Source organism: Narcine bancroftii, chromosome 1 (assembly GCF_036971445.1).
Source record: "Narcine bancroftii isolate sNarBan1 chromosome 1, sNarBan1.hap1, whole genome shotgun sequence".
NCBI classification, from domain to species: domain Eukaryota; kingdom Metazoa; phylum Chordata; class Chondrichthyes; order Torpediniformes; family Narcinidae; genus Narcine; species Narcine bancroftii.
In genome coordinates, this window is record NC_091469.1 from 378,022,200 (window position 1) to 378,036,435 (window position 14,236).

At 38.6% G+C, this 14,236-nt stretch overlaps 1 protein-coding gene across 6 annotated transcripts in view; it reads right to left on the reverse strand.

Annotated features, from left to right (window-relative positions):
• The window catches only part of LOC138751303 (E3 ubiquitin-protein ligase MYLIP-like), a 190,300-nt gene that overhangs the window by 135,822 nt on the left and 40,242 nt on the right, over nucleotides 1-14,236 (reverse strand). Inside the window, exon 2 of one of the 6 annotated variants that reach the window (XM_069913434.1) lies at nucleotides 4,442-4,518. The exons of 4 other annotated variants lie outside the window; for them this stretch is intronic. The gene's annotated coding sequence lies outside the window, so the exon portion shown is untranslated. Of the gene's footprint in view, nucleotides 1-4,343; nucleotides 4,406-4,441; nucleotides 4,519-14,236 lie in introns of those variants that run through there. One more of the 6 variants, XM_069913435.1, reaches the window with a different exon arrangement.

Here is a 14,236-nt window from a genome sequence, read left to right on the forward strand (position 1 = left end):
TGGTGGGGGGGTGGTTTGGGAGGAAAGGGGGGGGGGGAGAAAAAGTCACTGTATATGTGTGAAAAAGAAATAGTGTATATCATGGCTAATGTGATTTATGGTGTGAAAAATAAAAAATTTAAAAAAAAAACAATGTCATCACACAATGAAAATAAAGAAGAAAATTCTGTAATTTACACACTGGATCAGGTCATTTTGTCTTCTTCCCATTCGATCATTTTAGGGAATGGAGGTCCACAGTAGGCCCTCTGTTGTGTTCCATGTATGGTTCCCAAATTTGTTCAAATAATGTGACTTTATTTTTTAAATTATATGTTATTTTTTTCCAATGGAATACATTTATTTATTTCCATCTACCATTGCTGTACTCTCAGGCTCTCTTCTGATTTCCAAGTTGATGTTATACATTTTTTTTTGCTACAGCTAAGGCTATCATAATAAATCTTTTTTGCGCTTCATCCAGTTTGAGGCCTAATTCTTTACTTCTTGTATTACTTAGAAGAAAGATCTCTGGATTTTTTGGTATGTTGCTTTTTGTGATTTTATTTAATACCGGATTTAGATCTTCCCAAAACTTTTTCACTTTCTCACATGCCCAAATTGCATGTACTGTTGTTCCCGTTTCCTTCTTACAGCAAAAACATGTATCTGATAATGTTGGATCCCATTTATTTTCTTTGTAATATATAGCCTGTGTAACCAATTATATTGTATCATGCGTAACCTCATATTTATTATATTTCTCATAGTTCCAGAGCATAACTTTTCCCATATATCATTTTTTATCTTTATGTTTAGATCTTTTTCCCACTTTTGTTTGGGTTTATAGCTTATTTTTCTTGCAGCTTGATGTACATGTTTTTTAAAATCCTTTTAATTATCATTGTGTCTGTAATCACATATTCAAAGCTGCTTCCTTCTGGTAATCTCAGTCTGCTTCCAAATTTGTCCTTTAAGTAGGTTTTCAGTTGGTGGTATACAAACATTGTACCATGAGTTATTCCATAACTCATACAAATTCCATATTTGTACTTCATTTGTTCAAATGATAATAAATTATTTCCCAAAAAAACAATTTTCTAATCTTTTAATTCCTTTTCTCTCCCATTCTCTAAAGGAAAGGTTATCTATTGTGAAAGGGATTAGTTGATTTTGCATCAATAATAATTTTGGTAGTTGGTAATTTGGTTTTTTTTCCTTTCTACGTGAATCTTCTTCCATACGTTGAGTAAATGGTGCAGTACTGGTGAACTTCTATATTGCACCACTTTTTCATCCCACTTATAAAGTATATGTTCTGGTATCTTCTCCCCTATTTTATCTATCTCTATCTTGGTCCAATCTGGTTTTTCCCTTGTTTGATAAAAATCTGATAGATACCTTAATTGTGCTGCTCTATAATAATTTTTAAAGTTTGGTAGCTGCAAACCACCTTGTTTGTACCATTCTGTTAATTTATCTAATGCTATCCTCGGTTTTCCCCCTTTCCATAAGAATTTCCTTATTATTCTCTTTAGTTCATTGAAGAATTTCTCCGTTAAGGGAATTGGTAACGATTGAAATAGGTATTGTATCCTTGGGAAGATATTCATTTTAATGCAATTTACCCTCCCTATCAGTGTTAGTGGCAATTCTTTCCAATGTTCTAAGTCATCCTGTAATTTCTTCATTAATGGCTGATAATTTAATTTGTATAGGTGGCCTAAATTATTATCTAATCTAATACCTAGGTATTGGATTGCTTGTGCTTGCCATTTAAATGGTGATTCTTTTTTAAATTCTGTATGGTCTGTGGTACTCATTGGCATCACTTCACTTTTATTTGCATTGATCTTGTACCCCAATATTTCTCCATATTCCTTCAATTTCTTATGTAATCCTTTTACTGATATTTCTGGTACTGTTAAGTATACTATGATGTCATCTGCAAATAAACTGATTTTATATTCCTTCTCCTTTATTTTTATCCCTTTTATTTTCTGTTCTTATCAGTTCTGCCAATGGTTCTATTGCTAAAGCGAACAGTGAGGGAGATAGTGGGCATCCTTGTCTAGTTGACCTACTTAATTTAAATTGATTCGATATATATCCATTTACTGTCACCTTCGCCAATGGTCCCTTATATAATGCTTTAATCCAATTAATATATTTTTCTGGTAGGTTGAACCTCTGTAATACTTTGAATAAACAATTCCATTCTACCCTGTCAAAGCCTTTCTCTGCGTCTAAAGCAACAGCCACTGTTGGTATCTTATTTCCTTGTTCTGCATGGATTAAGTTAATGAACTTACAGACATTGTCCGTTGTTAGTCTTTTCTTAACAAATCCAGTTTGATCTAGTTTTACTATTTTTGGTACACAGTCGGCCAATCTGTTTGCTAATAGTTTTTGTTATTATCTTATAATCTGAATTAAGTAGAGATATTAGTCTATATGATGCTGGTGTTAGTGGATTTTTCCCCATCTTTGGTATTACTGTAATTATTGCTGTTTTACATGAATCTGGCAAGTTTTGTGTTTCTTCTATCTGGTTCATTACTTCCAGGAGAGGAGGAATTAATAACTCTTTAAAAGTTTCATAGAATTCTATTGAGAGTCCATCCTCTCCAGGCGTTTTATTGTTCGGTAGCTTTTTTAATATATCCTGTATTTCCTCTATTTCACATGGTTTTTTCAATTTGTTTTGCCCCTCTTCTTGCAATTTCAGTAGTTCAGTTTTAGCTAAAAACTCATTTATTTTGTCTTCTTTCCCTTCATTCTCAGTTCGGTATAATTGTTCATAGAATTCCTTAAAGTTTTCATTGATCTCCGTTGGATTATATGTAATTTATTTGTCCTTTTTCCTTGATGCCAATACAGTTCTTTTTAGCTTCTTCTGTTTTAAGTTGCCAGGCTAGTATTTTGTGTGTTTTTTCTCCTAGCTCATAATACTTCTGCTTTATTTTCATTATGTTCTTCTCCACCATATACACTTGTAATGTCTCCTTTTTTTTTTGTTCGCCAATTCTCTTCTTTTTATTGTATCTTCCCTTGTTGCTAGTTCTTTTTCTGTACTTACTATTTCCCTTTCCAACTATTCTATTTCCTGATTGTAGTCCTTTTTCATCTTAGTTACATAACTTATTATCTGCTCTCTAATGAAGGCTTTCATTGCATCCCATAATATAAATTTGTCTTTCACTGATTCTGTATATATTTCAAAGTAGATTTTAATTTGGCGTTCAATAAATTCTCTAAATTCCTGTCTTTTAAGTAGCATGGAGTTTAATCTCCATCTATATGTTCTTGGTGGGATGTCCTCCAGTTCTATTGCTAATAACAGGCGTGAATGGTCAGATAACAATCGAGCTTTATATTCTGTTTTCCTAACTCTACCTTGGATATGGGCTGACAACAGGAACAGGTCAATCCTTGAGTATGTTTTGTGTCTACTTGAATAATATGAATATTTCTTCTCCTTTGGGTGTTGCCTCCTCCATACATCCAAAAGTTGCATTTCCTGCATTGATTTAACCATAAATTTGGCTACTTTGTTCTTTTTGCTAGTCTTTTGTCCAGTTTTATCCACCTTTGGTCCAAATTAAGGTTAAAATCCCTTCCTATCAATATATTCCCCTGCATATCTACAATCTTCAAAAAAATGTCTTGCATAAACTTTTGATCCTCTTCATTAGGTGCATATTTATTGACCAAATTCTGAATATATCTGACACTTTATTATTACATACCTCCCTGCTGGATCTATTATTTCCTCCTCTATTTTGATTGGTACATTTTTATTGATTAATTAGCTACACCTCTGGCATTTGAATTATATGATGCTGCCATACGTGCCCTACCCAGTCTCCCCTTAATTCATTATGTTCCACTTCAGTTAGATGCATTTCCTGCACGAATGTTACATCTATTTTTTCTTTATTCAGTAAATTTAACAGCCTCTTCCTTTTGATTTGGTTATGTATTCCATTAATATTTATAGTCATATAGTTCAACATGGCCATCTCATACTCTGTTTACACCTCATTTCTGCTTCCTCACCACCACCTTTCCCCTTTTCCCCCATTTTCATCTCTGTTTTCCTTTTTTGAACTCAATGTATGACAACACTTCTAAAACATAAAATACTTCAACCACTCCCACATCTAAAATTCCCTTAACCCCAAGTGTCGTCCCCCCCCCCTCTCTGAATCGCCCCTTGTCCCTTGCCAGGCAACCACAACTCCCCTCTCCATTCGGATTGCGAACCCATTCGCAAGTGTCAACTGATTTCGCAGTGACTGTTATTCTCTCCCACCCAGCCCCCTTCAGAATAGACTTCTATCTTCACATATAACAAAGCTCACCCTCTTTTCTTCTCTTTTCTTTTTAAGTTTATCATCCTTGAAGTCTAACCAGGAATAAGTTTCCTTCTTTTTCTTCCATTTTTCTTTAGTCCAAATACCTGAACAGGGATACAAGTCTGACTTTGAAGCACCAGTACTTTCAGAACTTCATTTGGACCTGGTTAGAAAATATGACCTAGAGGCAAGCGAAACACAGCTTTTGTCACTTTTACCGTTATCACTATCAGTCTCTTGAACGTTATTCTTGTTACACTCCTCAGCTTGCTTCCAAAAGAAAGCAGTTAACATTGCTTGCTTAGAAGTCAGTTGTTAGAGAGAAAATTTTACTTTTGTATTAGTGAGCAATCCACAGACCATCAGCCACCACAGACGTTGCCTTACTATGCAACTGGGTCAAACCAGACAGCAGGCCCCGCAGCACTTAGCAGCGTTCCAAAACATAAAAATAACAGAAATAAAGCAAACAAGTTTTTAGCTACCTAAATTGGAACCAAGTAATTAAGTATGAAAAGAGAATATCTAATGAATAATTGCTATAGCCACAGTTATCCCTGAATATTAGTGTCAAAAGCAGTAGTTTGGTAACTCTACTCGTATTGTTTCTCTCACAGAAATGGCTGGATAGGAAGTGTACCTGTGAGTGTAGATACTCACAATATCCTCACACGTCGGTATTACATGGTTTAGACCAAGACAAACCCAGTTTAGTCTTATATATTAAAAAGTTAAAGAAGTTTGAACCTTTACATAAATTATTATCGTATCTATACGAATAAAAAATACCGTATTTTGGAAAGAGCAAATATTAAAAGGGGAGGAGGGCAACCATTTGGGAAGTTTGGAAATGTGTTTTGTTTATTACCTCATTAAATTACCCTTTTTCCGATCAACATAAAGAAAAAGGGCCTCCTTTCAATCAACTATAGTTGGTGGAGTTTGGCCAAGGGGTTGATCCCTATTAATGACAGTTGAAATGACATAAAACTAGCTTGTAGCCTAATCCCCCCCCCCCCCCCCCCCGATTTAGCTTATTAAAAAAAAAATACACTCGTGTATTTCCCAACTTACAAGGACAACAGGTCGTGCAAGGAGAAATTTCACAAATACCTAAAAGATAGTCACTGCTCCAGGATTTCACCAAATTGATCAAATATCCTAATGTTATTTATGGTATTTTTTCCACCAGGCACCACCCCCTCTCCCCATCCCCCACCCCTACACCCGCTTCCATAAAATCCCCTGCATTTAAAATACAGCCGCTGTTAAATTCCCCACTTGTTTATTTAGCTTTTCTCCCCTCCCCCCACCCGCACAGAGGTGTCAGAGCAGCACTCTGGTGAGCTCTGGCAGCACTGCACCGCCAATATTCCAAACAGTTAATTTTGGTAATCCTAATGTTCAGGTGATGTCTCTTACTGTTTTATTCTTGTTTATCAGCCTCATAATAGCTTCTTTGACTTTCTTTGACACAACTCTGTTCCTTATGTTGAAAAATGGCAACTACATTTTAATTAGTGTCCCTAAGTAACATAGATCACCAAGGTGATCAAAAGCTTACAAGCAAGCCTAACTCTGTTATACCTGCACCAATGAAGTAATTAAACACACTTGAGTACTCACAAACACCTGTGAAGTCAAATGTCCCAAACAATTTGATGCCCTGAAATGAGGGGACTATGGATAAAAAGTGCTGCAATTTCTACATGGTCAAACCAAAATGTATACAAATAACCTTGAATAAAATCTGAAGTGTGCATTTTAATCACGTGAATTGTTTGATTGCAAATTTTAAACTGTGGCTCACAGGAAAAGTTGGGTAAGCAATAAATAGCACACACAGTGGGTGGGAAAAAGTAATAGTAGCACTGAAACACACACATACATTTAATTACAAACATGGAAAAATAGCATTGGAACAAAGTACACACATACAACAAACTTGGTACATACAATAATCAAGGAACAATAATTACATTGCCCCACCACCCCTTGACTCAGTACAGGCACAGCTCTATGTTACTTAGGGACACTAATTAAATGCTCCCAACCCTTTTAACACATCTGACCAGCAATTTCTCCAGCACCCTTCAACATTTCTAGGCCTGGAGTGAATTAGGCAAAGAGGGAGAATAACCAACACATGGCACTTTTATTGGCCTGGGGGAGGGTCCAGGAAGGTTAATCCAATTACAACAGCCAATGGCCCAAGGGCAAGTACAGGCAAACTGGAGAGTCCAATCCAGGTAATTTACAAGGTGTGCATTAATAGGTGGGGCAGGGATAAACCTTGATTGACAGTTAGTGTGTACTCTGACTAAGTGGGGGGGGGGGGGGAAAAACAGTGCTGTCATGTGACAGCCACAACCCTTCCCAATACAGAGATCCTGTAAAAGTCAACAGGATGGTAAATGGTAGCCTTGCCTGCCTCATTTTTCTCTGGAACTACAGCCGCTAATTTACCTTCCTGACAAGTGAGGAGATGATGTGTGTCTAGGGTAAGTCACAATTTAAGTGGACTCCAAGGACTAGATGCTCTCCAATCTCTCCACAACAATGTTATTGATATGTAGTGGAGGCTGGTGTCCCTTGTCCCCCTGAAATCCATAACCATCTCCTTTGTCTTCTCCACATTGAGACTCAGGTTGTTATTCCTGCACCATAACACTAGATTTTCCACCTCTTCTCTGTAGTTGTTGTTGCTGATCATTGATTCATCATTATTGCTGATGAGGTCAACTACTATCAGGTCACCTGCAAACATGACGACATTGTTGGAGCTGGATATGACGATGCAGATGTGGGTCAGAAGCGTGAACAAGAGCAGGCTGAGCAAACTGCCTTGAAGTGCACCAGTGAGACGATGCTTGGCGTTCTGCTGCTGGCCTAGGCAGACTGTGTCTTTCTGTTAGGAAACCCAGAATCCAATTACAGAGAGGGGTGTTGAGTCCCAGCAAGTACAGATTCTTCACCTACCTCATGGGAATGATCACATTAAAATGCCGAGCTGTAGTCGATCAAATCAGGTGATGAGATTTTGAAAATATGATTTTGCTTGGTTAGTGGAGATCAGGATTGCAGTTTATTACAAATAATTTCTGAATTTCATCAATACAATAATGTATATTGAGTATCAGCGGCTATTGTTATAGTTACATTTGGATGGGGTGAAAATTCAGACCTTGAATGTGCAAAGGGACCTGGGTGTCCTCGTGCAGGGAAACCTAATAGTTAATGACCAGGTGAAATTGGTAGTGAAGAAAGCAAATGCTCTGTTGGCATTCATTTCAAGAGGAATAGTGTACAAGAGTAAAGAGGTGTTGATAAGGCTCTATGGGGCATTGGTGAGACCTCATTTGGAGTACTGTGTGCTACTTTGGGCCCCCTATCTTAGAAAGGATGTGATGTTGTTGGAGAAGGGGGAGAGGAGATTTACTAGGATGATTCCCAGAATGCAAGGGCTAATGTACAAGGAGTGTTTGGCAGATCTTGGGTTGTATTTATTGGAGTATAGGTGAACGAGAGGAGATTTCAGAGAGGCATTTCGTATTTTGGAAGGTTTAGATAGGGTGAATGCAGGAAAGATGTTTCCCTTGGTGGATGAATCGAGGACAAGGGGTCATAGTCTGAAAATTAGAGGTTATCCATATAAAACAAAGATTAGGAAGAACTTCTTTAGCCAGAGGGACATGGATCTGTGGAACTCACTGCTGCATACAGCAGTGGAAGCCAGATCACTGGGAGTACTTAAACAAGAAATAGACAAGAATCTCATTAGTGAGGGCATCAAGGGATATGGGGAAAAGGCTGGAAATTGGAACTAGTGTAAAGTAACTTAGTGTAGATTTATGGAACAGAGTGGCCTTTGTCTTGTGATCTTGTGATTATCATTGACTGCTGTTGAATTATAAAGATTTATGATTATTTTGTCATGTAATAAAACAGATAATGTGATATTACATGAAATTTCCTTTAGTCCACCTGTTGTGTGTGGAGGAGATGTGGCTTCCCTGCCTGTGTGTATTGCGGGTGGTCACATGGCATCCCCGTCTGAAACTCATTTGGGAGTCACATCACCCATCAGTATGTGGTGTACTTTTTCTTTTTCATTTATGTTTATTAATTTGAAAGAGAGTAATATTACATGTTATATATAGAATAGAAAGTAGTCATCAATCTTAATGCATTGTCATACAGAATATGATTAATAAGCAAATTATATTGTGCAATATAAACATTGATCATATTAATAATAAGAAATAAAACTAATTAGAGGAGCTTTGGTTCATATCTAGTTTTAGAATAGGATTCTGATAAGATACCTATATAAAGTAATCAGGAAAAACAAGAATTGGAAAGAAGAAAGAAAGAAAGAAAAACGGAAAAATAAACCCCCCATACTAATCCTACCCCTCCCACTAAACATGGTCAACAGCAAAGAAAAGTTGTGTGCTTTTTGTTTCATTCAAAGCTATAATTTGTACATTCAAAGTTATGGTTTGCAGATGGAGTGTCAGTTAAGGTAGGGCTCCAGCCATTAATTAGTGCAGGTTTTTTTTTAGTGTAGGTCACATACAAACACTTCAAAACAAATCTCATTTAAAATGCCAAAGCTCTACTCAAGCCAGACAGTTAAGGCCCCAGGTGCCTTTGCAAAAACTTCAAAGGATGCCTATAAGGACTTCACAAGTCGGTGTTAATTGTACATGTTGTGGAGTATGGATTATTGTTTTGGAAAGTAACAGATGAATGAACTCGGAAGATTAGGTCCGGAGCCACAGTTTTAAAGGCATCCATATTGGCTAGAGCCCTGTATTTATCACCAGCATGGAGCATATTCACTTTCTCTGCCTCATGGTCTGAGCCCCAGACACCACCCATGCCAGGTTGTTACTATGGACATCGCTTTGAAGGGTTGCAGGTAAGGTGTGCACAGCCCTGAAGCTGAGCTGTAGTATCTCTATAGATCAAATTTCTGTAGATCAATACTTGCACTAAAGCTGCCACTCCCAAAGATCAGGGGTCTGGGAGGGTGTGTTGGACCCCTGCTTATAGTGTGCAAAAGTCTGAATTGCCTGTGTGAATTAGTAATTGTGTACTGTTTAATGTTTTCCCTCGCTCTTTTATAAATTGTACACGTGTGTGTTTTATTCCCGTTACAATGTTCCCACATTCTTCTATAAATTGTGGTGTGTTCATAAAGTAACATGTGATGGCAACCCTTGTGTCCAGACTCTTCTCTCAGTGAACCCACCAAACCTTACACCCTTTCTCAACACAACACCACCGTAAGGCAAAGATTCACTATCAATAGAACTTGGCCAGCATTCCTTACAGTCAGAGAAAGGGAAGCAAAAGAGTGTCGCCCCAGAGTCACTGAGTGACCATGGAATCGTTTCCAGTGCTGCTGCAGCCACACAGTCTTCAGTCCAAACCATCAGCAACACAAGCTCCAGACCAAACCTCTGAGACGATCAGGAAGCCTTCACCACCCTCTCGCATCTCATTTCCAATACCTGGTACCCCTTCAGCCAGACTCAAGCCAGTCTCCAGCAGTCCACAGCCTGACTGGATTCCTCATCTTGAGAAACCAACAGTGTGTTTTTTAGCCTCAGAGCATCTCACTGGTCCGCTGCCATGGTTACTGTCCTGTGGGTTGTCTCGTCTGCTTCTCCTTCTCAAATGAGGAGTGGTTTCCATTAAAGTAGGTGAACAATGAGAATTCATTTACTCTTGTGCAAGCCACGTTCTTTTATCTGGTTTATTTCTATCCTCAGTAACTAAACATATAACTAATTATGGTACTTTTATTTCTATCATCTTGTCTTCTATGCTTCTACATCTTTTGTCTCATTTGATGAGATTAAGCTTTAAAATGCAATAAAAAGTAAATGGATCTTGATGATTCAAATGCCCTTGCAATGTGTTTCAAAGCACATTCATGCAGTCTGCCAAGAAATAACCATGCCAGTAGAGCAAGTATTTTGGCTTAAAGCAGAAATAATACTTCAACCAGCTGCAACAATTAAATATTGCAAAACACTAAAGTGAGCCTATTTGCACACCTTGTCAATAAGGGAAACAGTTCTCATTTAGCTTTATGCCAAAATGAAAAATAATGAAAACTTGGTTATATACACTGGCTAACCAAGACGGTTAATGAATGGCAGGATTGACAGAATGAATGACTAAACTATTAATTATCCATTAATGAAGTGAATTAGTATTCTGGAGCAAAACAATGGAAGTCATGGTAATGAATTGCAAAGATAATAGAAAACCAACCATGAAAATCATCACCAAAGATGCCAAATGTCTAAAATATAAGCATATTTGAATAGATCAGCTTTCATGAGTGGAGGCAAAAACAAGGTTAGTTTTTCAGATTCGGAACTTTCCATCAGACTGAAGTGTAGAGAGATTGAAAGTGGAGAGTGAAGGGTAGGGCTGCCATAGATTGTGAGGCAGAAAAGAGGAAGCTGACAGGAAAATCAATACTAGCTGCTAGTGTCTAAAAAAAAGGAACAGTGATTATGATATAAATTTTTTGAGGTTGGTGCTGAGCTCAGATTAAAGTAACAGAATCTCAGTAAAATTCAAGCTTTTTTTTGGCCTCCATTGAGCTGGACTGGTTTATAAACTAGAAAGGGAACATAAAACAAAATGGCAGTGCTGCCACTGGTGCAGACCCAATTACAGAGACAACCTCAAAAGATTTATATGGAGAGTGGGGAGCGGAGACACTATACTCCCCCACTGGGTCAAACCACACAGTCTTACTGGCGATGGCTCCGTACAGGCTTAAAATGGACTGTTAAAGGAACCGACGGTGTTTTAGTTAAAATCCTACAACCGCGGAGTCTGGGGCCAGGAAGGCAGCAACTGTGTTTGGCAGTGGGATCACAGGGTTGCAGACTATAATACGGAGTAGCAGTGGACTAGTTCAGAGCACCAGTAACAGGGAGAACACACCCCATTGAGAAGGAGAAGTGGAGGAGCTACCGAGCTGGACAGCCTTTAGTCTTTCCATTAGGAAGTCCAGAATTCAGTTACAGAGATAAGTGTTGAGTCCCAGCAAGGACAGCTTCTGTATCCACCTCTGGGAAATGATTGCATTAAATGCCAAGCTGAAGTCAATGAACAGCAGCCTGGCATACGAGGTGCTGTTCTCCAGGTGGGTCAGGACAGAGTGAAGGGACAAGGGACAATAACATCACCTGTTATTGTCGTCCTCTTGAAGATGAGGGTGGCTGTCTTGAACTCCCTGGGAATGATGGGCTGTTGCAGTGGAGGTGTTGAAGATGTCCGTGAAAACCTGTGTCAATTGGTCCCTCAGTATCTGACCAGGTATGTTGTCTGGTCCGGCTACCTTGTGTGGGTTCACCTTGGATAGGGTTCTCCTCACCTCAGCCATGGTTATGCAGGGGGTCGGATCATTAGGGGGACATAAAGCTTTCTTTGGTGTCATCCTGTTCTTCTCATCAAACCATTCATAGAAAATGTTCAGTTTGTCATCGGTTACTGGAAGGGTTGCCTCGTTGTCTTAAACTCGCAAGGTTGACCTGTGATCTATTATAGTCTTGATCCCTTGCCACATGCGCCTTGTGTCACCGGTGTTACACAGCTGTCTGTGAATTCTCAGGGCAGACCCACACTTTGCCTTCCTGATTATATGGGAGAGTTCAGCCCTGGCTGATCTTAGTGCCGTCTGTCCCCTGTCTTGAAGGTAGCATCACAAGCTCTGAGAAGTGCACGGACCTCTGCATCCAACCATGGTTTCTGGTTAGCTCTGATTAGGAGCTATTTGATTTTGGTGACGTCCTCAATGCACTTGCTGATGTAGCCAGTCACTGGGTTCATGTACTCTTCGATGTTAACATGACCATTCCGTTATTTATGTCAATGGGTTATTATCATTGCATAAGTATCCATTAGTTTTAAAATAATTGTACATAAAGATAGGACTGGTTAACAAGCTCAAGTCCTAAAATGAGGCAAGGAACATTTTCATTATATCGGACAGGATCTTTCAAAGATTTTTTGGGAGAGGTTATTTTGAAGGGAAACAGATGTCTGGCAAGTGGAAAGCTTTTAAAAGAGAGACAGAGATCGTTCATGAGCAGCAAGTTACTGTTAAAGTGAAAGGCAAGGCTGGGAACATTTAGGGAAAACTGTATGTCAAGAGATGTTAAAGATCTCGTCAGAAAAAAAGAAGACATTTCAGTTATAGACAGGTAAAATAAAATGTGAGCAGCGTGGAAGTTAAGAGGGAATTAAGGAAGGCCAGAAGAGGGTGTGAGATGGCTCTGGCAGATAAGTTTAAGGAGAATTGTAAGAGGTTCAACGAGTATATTAAAGACAAAAGAGGAACTAAGGAAAGAATAAGCTTCCTTAAAGATCAATGAGGTCATCTATATGGGGAGCCACTGGAAATGGGTGAGGTCCTAAACAAGAATTACTCATCTGTATTTACTGTGGAGTAAGTCATAGAGCCTCAAGAACAAAGGAAGTAAATAACCAAGTCCTGAGGAGAGACAACGTTACAGAAAAGGAAGAGCTCGAGGTCTTTAAAATTCTTGAAGCCTTCTGGACTCACTGAGTTCCTCAGGCAGATTGGGTGAGGTTTTTTGCCTTTTGTGTCCACGTGACCCATGTTTTCCCACTATCATGTCCACATGAAGTGAATTCAGAAAGGAAGCACCAGTTTTATCACTGAAACTCCTTTGTATGTAATTCTTAAAGTTGAGCTCTAATGTGTTAAAAAGATGAACATACTTGTTGGCAAGACCATATGCAACTCAACGCCATGACTCATCCAGGAACTTGCCAGCATTACAATGCCACAATAAATTCTTCAACTTGGCCATGAAAACTGTGATTGGTTTCTCAGCTCTCTGAATCCATACCTTTCGAAAGTCTCTGAGAGTACTAAATTAAAATGGTTCAGTTTCATTTCAACAATCTTGTTAATAAGTGTGTTAATCTTGTTGAAAAATTATTAATTGAATGCCATTTGGTTAACTAAGAGTAGATTAAGTATCTTAGCATATTTCTTTTGAAATAATAGCTTGACTCCATGTTCAAATTACTCCATCATTTCCTTCCATCACTCCTGTTAAGTTTTTGGCCGGACTCATGTTGCACATCCTGGTAATCTGCCACCTTATGGTTGTTGTTACAAGCCCAAAGGACCCCAAAACCCAGCAGCAATAGATATTCACCAAGACAAGTAGTTACTTAAACAAAAGTTGTTTTTAATTATCTTTAAACATGAAAACAGAATCACACTTTAACTTATCTCTATTAACCCCTTTCTAATTCTAAGCGCATGTGTATGATGTATGTGTTTGGTTCACAGTTCAATCTTACTTCTCATTCTTCCAAGTTCACTGGTTGCAGGCAATTCTTATACTGTGCACAGAATTTAACATGCATAAAGTTCACCAGGCTTTGGTGCTCGAAAGGTAAATGTTTACCACTCAGGAAGGTCCTTTGGAGGTTTGCAGAGAGAGATTTGTTGTTCCAGGATTTCCACAACTGAGGTACCACCATTAGTCACCTCAATGTCTTGTTGATGAAACTTGCCCCATTAGGGTTCTCCAGATGATAACCTCTTTCTTTCAGGTTATAACGGAGTTCCTTTCTGTTCCCCTTATTCCAAGAGAAACATCAGACAGATAGCACTTCCAGCCATCCGCCGCTCTGGAGCTTTCTGTTTCAATTCCAACAAGCTTCCTGCTTGCTTCAGCTGTGACTGTTCAGTCTCTCTCTCTCTCTCTCTCTTCATCTTCCAACTGCTAGAAAGCCCATGTAACTGTCTCACTTGCCAAAATCCCCCACCTTCTCCAGCAAACAATAGGAGTTAGTCTTTTGCTCCCATCTGTTGTTTTAGGTAA